The 8676-nt window shown below is 46.2% G+C and overlaps 1 pseudogene across 1 annotated transcript; it reads right to left on the bottom strand.

Annotated features, from left to right (window-relative positions):
• Positions 1–377: 377 nt before the first annotated feature.
• Positions 378–8320, bottom strand: LOC147998227 (retrovirus-related Pol polyprotein from transposon 297-like; annotated as a pseudogene). The gene is made up of 2 exons (XR_015647074.1): positions 7919–8320; positions 378–3920 (listed from the first exon to the last, which is right to left on the bottom strand). The product of XR_015647074.1 is annotated as a retrovirus-related Pol polyprotein from transposon 297-like, transcript variant X2 (transcript).
• Positions 8321–8676: the final 356 nt, after the last annotated feature.

The raw sequence follows: 8676 nt of genomic DNA on the forward strand, positions 1-8676 counted from the left end.
TCTGACCATATTATAATGCAAAATATATTTAGTCCAACATGAAAATTCCGTTTTGACTTTTACATTTTTTGATTTCTTGAAAGTACTTTGGGCATTTCAACCTCTATAAATAGCTCTTATGGTATCAAAGCTAGAAGGCTGGTCATACTCTTGGAGTGGACTGCAACAAAACTGTTGAACTGTTCCTTACCTTCCTGCTGCCCTCACTGGTATACGACTATAATAAGGGAAACGAACAGGAAAATGAGGATCTCTTAATGCTTGTACCAACGACACCAGTGGAAGCCCCTGCTAGAGTAAGTGTAGGACCCCTCTCGGGAGACCCCACTCCAGTCGCGGGATTGTACTCCCCCAAGAAACACGAGAGAACGGGTCTTGATGTAAAGCACACGAGGCAGTTTATTATCAGAGCTCTGGGATGGCTCGTATCTCATACAGGAGACATAGGAGTCGACCCCAAGAATCGAAATTTAAGGCTTTTTATAGGGGAAGGCAAGGGGATTCAGCGTGGTTATCAGCAAGGGAAATGGGTACAAGGTCTCATCTGCAAGCACTACGTGCGGGCTGGGGTGTTCACAATATAGGAGAGTGTCTTATCTTTATCTGTAGAGCAGGGAGTTTGGTAACTATTAACTATAGCAGAAACGGAACAGGGAGTTGCCCGTCCGAATGGCCCCGACTCAGCAGAGATGGCGGCTGCTAGTTCCTGGAACAATCCCTTGACCTTGTTTTTAGGCTTGGCTGGGCACGTCTCAGGCCCATTCTGTCTTATCCCCTTATCTGCTGTTCTTTTGCAGTTTTTATGAAGGTTTTATTTTAACTCCTTCATTCCCCTCTTCTTCTATTTACTAATTCTAATCTTAGAATTCTTAGACATTGGTATTTCTATACGGGGAACGGTAGTCGTCCTTTGTTTCTATCCTGACTATAGGATGGTATTGGTGTTGGGGGACCATTAAGTTGTATAACATTTATTTTATTTTTAACAAAAGCTAATCCTCTGTTTATCAAACAGGGGCCAAACACTAAGAGCAGGAAAATAATAAGAACTGGCCCAGCAAGGGCAGAAAATAATGTAGTGACCCATGGAGACTTGGAGTACCATGATTCAAACCATCTATGTTGTATTTCACAGTCTCGCTTTTTTTTTGTCTTTTTCTTAATTTTTAATGTCCTTCTCAGCTGAAGTCAGTAATCCTCTTTGTCGGTAAATTGTCCCATGAACATGAGCTGTTGCAAAGGCATACCGGCTGTCAGTATAGATATTGATAGTCTTTCCTTCTGCACACTTTAAAGCCTGAGTTAAAGCAATAAGTTCTGCTTTTTGAGCTGAAGTCCCTTCAGGCAGGCTACTGGCCCATATGACAAACCTTCCATCTACTACCGCCGCCCTGGCTCTGCGCTTACCTTCTACCATGAAGCTGCTTCCATCAGTGAACCAAGTCTCTACCCCTGGCCAAGGTTGATCAGTCAAATCTGGTCAAGTTCTAGTTTTTTCTGTCAGCATCTCCTCAGAGTGATGCACGGGGGCTTCGTCAGCTTCAGGTAGTAAGGTAGCGGGGTTAAGGATGGTGGGAGGGGCAAAAGTTACCCGCTCAGTCAGCAGCAGGCTCTGGTAATGGGTCATCCATGCGTTGGTCATCCACCGGTCTGGGGGCTGTCGAACAACACTCTAAGGGCATGGGGTGCCACTATAGTCACATTTTGTCCCATAGTTAGTTTGTCAGTGTCTTTTACCAAAATAGTGGTGGCTGCTATTGCTCGGAGACAGGAGGGCCATCCGCTGGCCACAGGATCCAGTTTCTTTAGTAGGTAAGCTACGGGGCATCTCCAGGGTCCTAGGGTTTGAGTGAGGACTCTTCTTGCCACTCCATTTCTCTCATCTATGTATAAGGTGAAAGGTTTCTTAAGGTCACGTAGTGCCAGGGCCGGAGCCTGTAGCAGCGCCTTTTTCAGAGTCTCAAAAGCTAATTGATGTTCCTTAGTCCAAATGAATTTTCCTTTCTCTTTAGTTAAGGGGTATAGAGGAGCTGACAGGGTAGCAAATCCAGGAATCCAAAGCCTCCAGAACCCTGCGATTCCCAAGAATTCTCTTACCTGGCGAGGAGTGGTTGGGGTCAGGATTTGTATCACAGTCTGTTTCCTGGCCTCAGTGAGCCAGCGCTGTCCATTCTTTAAGGTGTAACCCAAATAGGTCACTTCAGTGTGGCACAGCTGTGCTTTCCGTGTTGAAGCCCGATACCCCAACTCACCCAGCTCAGCCAGGAGGCCTTGAGTCCCACATTCACATTCCTTGCATGTTCCAGTGGCCAGAAGAAGATCATCTACATACTGTAAAAGAGTTATGTGTAGATTATTGGCTCGAAAGGGGGCCAAATCTCGATGTAAGGCCTCGTCAAACAGCATGAGCGAATTCTTGAATCCTTGTTGTCCCACGCGCTTCCCCATGCGGGGACATAGGAATCCTTGTTGTGACCAAACTTTATTAAAATCTTAAGGAGAGGCCCTGTGTGCCGGCATGGCGTACTTATATACACCTAGCGCAGCGCATCCACACCTGATTGGTTGCTTACCCATGATCTCATACGGCACGCCCTGGAATGGGCAAAGACCTGGCACGAAGGCACTCTTGCACATGCACACACAGTTAACTTCCTGAAAGGAAGTCGGCTGGCACGGCGGAGGCCAGCGCCATCTTGTCTATCTCGGCCTTCCACGTGGGGCGCAGTGGAAGCCAGCGCCATCTAGTGGTGGCGAATATTATTGTGGCCCTCTACATCTCCCTCTATTTATTTATTTTATAACAGTCTTGATTTATTTTATATTATTTTATAACAGTCCTGATCACCCTATCGCATGTAATGAGGAAACCTCAGCGATGTGGAAGGGCTGATCAAAGGATCATTGAGTCTCTCTCATCCCAGTGTAATGGATCCACAGATCCATGGGGTGCAAGAGCAGAGAACTCAGATACCGAGAGAGAGTCTCTCTCATCCCAGTGTAATGGATCCACAGATCCATGGGGTGCAAGAGCAGAGAACTCAGATACCGACTAATTCCTGAGCATAGATAACCAAATTCCAGGAGAGGCCCCTTGTACAATGGCCACAAGTGCTTGAGTGATAAAGGCCTTGTCACGTTTCTGTTGAGATCTGAGTTTGTAAACCAACCATAGTATGAACACTAATCCACAGCATAGGGCTGCACCAAACAGAGCCACTCCCGATAAGTAGTGGGCACCTCATCTGGTTCACCTCAGCTGTTACCACCAAGGGCCGTAGTCAACCCGCTCCTATAATAAAATTTAGAATTCCCAATTGTTAGTAACTACTCCAGAAAGTTTACCCACTCTGCTTGTCTAACAATAGATTGGGGGAGGATAACTCCAGACACTGCAGACAAAATGTCTGCAGCAGTAATGGCTGGTACAATAGCAGCTAAAGTGTCAAGGTCTTTTCCAGGACAGTTCAGGATCAGTCATTTTTCTCTGGAACAACCAGCAGACAATGGAACCATTTCTGAGATCTGTACAACCAGGGCAGAGTTCCCCAGTCCACAGCAGCTTTACGCAGGTAGCATTCCTGTGAAGCTACAGACTGTAAAATGACCAGTTAAGGCAGCAAGAGTCACCAGGGAATGAAGGGGGCAGAAACGGCTGGCGTCCAGTTTTCTCAAGCAAGCAGCAGTGCACAGAGGGTCAGAGAGCAGGCCATAGTGTGACGGGACACATGCAGCAGTAACACTGACTGCAGCAACGGCAAAATTTCTGTGATGACAAAAGGTGAAGGGGAATCTTCTATCTTCCTCTCAGGGCAGAGGAATGACTCCAGGGACCCGAACCAGGAAAGCTGAATCTTCATGTAACCAGGATCAGCAAGTCTCAGCAACCACTCAGGCAGCTGGCACACTCTTGTAACATTCTGTAGAAAAAACACAAACATCCCCTCTTCCTCATATAAAATATCTGGACAGGATCATGTCAATATGTGGATCTCTCTATTTCACCTAGGCAGATGTATGCCTAGTTGTAGGGTGCCATAAACTTTGGCATCCAAATTTTAAAATTGAAATAACAGGAGCATTATTTAGCATACAGGGATAATTCCCCCTTTTTATTTATTAAGATATAGTAAAGATATTATTTATTAAGGTAAGTCCCCGAGGATTAAATTGAGGACACTGAGCACTTGTATTTATAAATTGACTTGTATACCAAATTATTGTCTCCAGCATTATTGTTTTGGATATATAAAGAATGAGATTTTTTGACTAATTGTTCTTATGCAAGGCCTACAATCTGTCTGGTATCATTGTCCTCCCTTGTTAAGGAGCCCAGGCAATCCAGTTTGAGTTCTTAAATGGTCTATTAAGGAACAGTATTTAGTGCTCTTAACCACTAGGCCATTTCTCTAGCACCTCACAAACTTTATTTACCTAAACATAAGCATTAATTAGAAATGTCAAATCTTGTAAATATTGTCCAATTTCAGTCTTACTAGAAATCCCTGAGCTGGCTGGGAGTTTAAAGTAAGCAAATGGAGTCTTCTTTTTTTCATATCAACTCTATTACCATTTTCAAAGTTAGGTATGAGCCTAAGGTTTAAATTAGTTGTCTGAGCCAGAGCACTGAAAGGACAGTTAGTTGTCAGACATTCACACTGAAATCACTCATTGATTTTAAGTAGAAAACCTGTCTCTAATAAAGCATTAAGTAATCGAAATCAATTGTAAACCACAAGCCACACATTGGCTATCAGTATATGAATTGAAGGCTTGATTTAAAAACAGTGGCTAAACTATGGAATTTAATAGTCTGTGTTGAAACAGGGGAAACTCAAGAGAATAAACAAGTGATCCAATCATATATGTAGCCTTTTCATTAGATGAACCACCTATAAATACACTAAGAGCATTTCTTATGGGTTGTATGCACAAATATACAGGAAGTACAAAAGCATATAAAGAGTAAAATTATCAATTTTGTCTGAAAAATTTGTATATGTAATAGGCCAAATATCAGTATTTTGTAATAACCAATTAACTGTTGTTTGGAATGAGATATGTTTCACCAGGTTTCTTTTTAAAATACTTCCATGACTCTAGTCTATAATTCTGTATTAACACAGCTGAAGCTTTATCTCCAATGTGCATAACAAGGACCTAAGTCCTCCGGTAAGGTGAGGTACTTAGCCAATTAACATATCCTTAGAAGCTTAAAATTAGCTTCAAATATTCAAATATTCTTTTTTCAAATATTTCTTATTTTTACTCACAACCCAATTATATTAACTCCATCAAGCTGTGTATGGGCATTGAGATGTCCTTTTGTTTGATTCTCCTGAATAAATTTTCAGGCGGTCTACCTTTATCAAGCCTAATCAGTATGACTCTGCAAAGCTGTCACGTCGGCGCACGGACGCCGCGGTGTCCCGTGGGCCGGCGCGGGAGCTTAATCACACTTTTTACAAGCACAAAGACAAAATTGTTCTCCCAAAATACTGTGTTCCTTTTGTCTCCTCCCTTTTTCTCTCCCGGTTCTTTCCCCAACCTTTTGCCTCTGGCAGTGGTAAGACCGCAGAGATGCCTGGTGCTTGAGATCGATCAGTATCATTTTTTCATTGTAACCTTTCACTACACTCTGTTTCTGACACGCTGCCTTGCCCTTCCCCCAACACTCTCCGCTTTGCTGTTACAGCTGGGCAGATCCTACGCGACCTCTGACATTGTTTGGCAGTAACTAGAAGCTCAAAGGCTAATAGAAAAAACTCGAGGGCGGTCAAAACAACAATCGAGGCTCCCGCCGCATCCGGCAGAGGAGTGAGGCGGAACAGATCAAGGCTAAACATAGTCTCTCAGAGTCTCACCGGTGTTCCGCAGCTTCTGGATCCCTTTCTGGATCCCTTCCGTGAAACGGAGGCCCTCCTTGGCGCCTGGCGATGGTGTGGCTTTTCTCCTGGGTTTCAGCACCAAATGTCCCACGTGCTTCCTTTCGCCAGCAAGAAAACACGCGGGGACATAGGAATCCTTGCTGTGACCAAACTTTATTAAAATCTTAAGGAGAGGCCCCGCGCGCCGGCATGGCGCGCTTATATTCACCCTAGCGCGGCGCATCCACACCTGATTGGTTGCTTACCCATGATCTCATAAGGCACGCCCCGGAATGGGCGAAGACCTGGCATGAAGGCACTCTTACACATGCACACACAGTTAACTTCCTGAAAGGAAGTCGGCTGGTGCGGCGGAGGCCAGCGCCATCTTGTCTACCTCAGCCTTCCACATGGGGCACAGTGGAAGCCAGCACCATCTAGTGGTGGCGAATGTTATTTTGGCCCTCTACATCTTGTGGCAATCTGATCCATGTCAGCTGTCCAGTTCTTCCATTCTCAGGGTTGCACCATTCAAAAGCAAACAAGGGTTGGCTGTTAGGGTGTAGTTTTAAGCAAAAGAAAGCGTCCTTGAGATCTAACACCTTATACCATGCCTGCTCGGGTGGCAGAGTGCTAAGCAAATTGTTAGGATTTGGCACAGTAGGGTGCAAGTCTTGTACCCGCTTATTAACCTCCCTGAGATCTTGTACTGGGCAGTAACCACTTGGTCCTGGTTTCTTTACCAGTATTAAAGGGGGTATTCCAAGAAGATTTGCAAGGGACCAGGATCCCTTCTTGGAGCAATCTAGTGATGTGGGGGTGGATGCCCTCCTAAGCTTCCTTCCCCATGGGATACTGTCTGATTCTAATGGGAGTGGCTCTGGATTTGAGCTCAATCACCACAGGGGGGACTTGTCTCACCATCCCCATCCCCCCTGTCTCTACCCATGATTGGGGAAACCGCTCCAGTCATTCTTGTAAGTCTTCCGAAGGCAATGTTTTCTTTTGGTAAATCCGATACTCTTCTCCTAGGTGTAAAGACAATCCTAGAGTTTGGGGTGGTGCAATTCCCCATGATAGTTCTGGACCCGATGGGGCGAAAGTTATTTGTGCTTTTAACTTGGTTAATAAGTCCCTTCCTAACAAGGGCGTAGGACACTCTGGGATGACCAAAAACGAATGAGTTACTAAGTTTCTCTCTAGGTCCACCGTGCGAGAAGTAGTCCAGGGATAGGACTTTTGTCCCGTTGCCCCAATCACTAGAGTTTTTTTTTTTTCATTTTTTATCTTTCTTAGAGGAGCCTTGAGCACTGAGCATTCCGCTCCCGTTTCGCCCAGGAAACTCACGGGGGTCCCCTCCACTTGCAACATTACCCTAGGCTCGGGGAGGGGAGCCGAGCCCGGTCTCCCCTAATCTTTGTCATCCTCTAGGGCCAGCACCTTTTCCCCTTGTCTCCTCTTGGGACATTCCTGAGCCCAGTGCCCTCTGCCTTTACAATGTGCACATTGGTCTCTTTCCAGTTGTGATCTGTTTCTTCTGGGTCTCCTTGGCCCTTGCCACTTTCTGTCACCCAGGTCCCCTGTCTGTCTAATCCTTTCTCTCCTATCCTTGTCTACCACTGTATCCATTATTCTGGTCAAAGTCTTCTCCTGTTTTTTATCCCTTCTGTACTCATCCTTTCTCTTTTCTCTCTTCTCTCTGTCCTGTCTCTCTTCTTCAGTCTCTCTCTTGTGATACACTCTTTCAGCATCTCTCACCACATCCCTTATAGTATAATCTTGTAATCCCTCAATTTGTTGCAATTTCTTCCTAATGCCAGGGGCCGACTGACTGATAAAGGCCATAATCACGGAGGCCCTCTGTCCTTCAGACATGGTGTTGAAAGGAGTGTACCTCTGGTAAGCTTCCATGAGTCTTTCCAAAAAGACGGAAGGGGATTCAGTTGCCCCTTGTATGACCTCTCTTACCTTAGCCAAATTAGTGGGCCTGCATGCAGTGCCCCTGAGTCCCGCCACTAGAGCCCGGCGGTAATTGGACAGCCCTTCCCTACCTTGTGCCGTGTTGTAGTCCCATCTGTGATGTGTCAGGGGGAATCCTTCATCTATTTTAGCCGGGGTCTGGACGGGATGCCCAGCTGAGTCTCGGACATTCTTCTGAGCCTCAAGGAGAATTCTTTCTTTCTCCTCAGTGGTGAACAAAGTCTGCAAAAGCTGTTGGCAATCATCCCAGGTAGGCTGATGCGAGAACATCAGGGACTCGATCAAGCTCGTGAACCCTGCAGGATTTTCTGAAAAAGGAGGGAGATTAACTTTCCAGTTATAGAGATCAGAGGAAGAAAAAGGCTAATACTGCAGAAGTTGTAGACCTGTCGGATCATCTGGATCTGGGGGCAGCCCAACCGCCCTAATGGGAAGGGCTGTCGTGGAATCTGGGGCAGCTCCTCGTCTGCTTCTTGTCCCAGTCAAGGGGCCTCACCTCCCTTCCCCTGGAGCCAGTAAAGGGGCCGGTGGGGCTGAGGGCTGGGGTTCTGGTGGGGGAGCTTGGAGATATGGTGGGGGTGGGGGAGTGGGCCACTCAGGGGGCTCCTCTATCTCAAGGTAAATCTTAGGAATGGGGGTTGGTGAAGAGCCTCGTCCGTGTTGTTCTGCAGGCTGCAGTTTTGGTTTCTCATCCGAGTCGCCTTTCCAGACGGCCAGAATCCTAGGGCCAGGGTGGCAGGGAGGGAGGAAAGGCTGGACCCACTGAGGTGGGGATAGTGCCAAATCTTCCCACACCATGATGTACGGCTGCTGGTCAGGATGTGATCCC

The sequence above is a fragment of the Rattus norvegicus genome, chromosome X (assembly GCF_021556685.1).
Source record: "Rattus norvegicus strain SHRSP/BbbUtx chromosome X, alternate assembly SHRSP_T2T, whole genome shotgun sequence".
Classification (NCBI taxonomy): domain Eukaryota; kingdom Metazoa; phylum Chordata; class Mammalia; order Rodentia; family Muridae; genus Rattus; species Rattus norvegicus.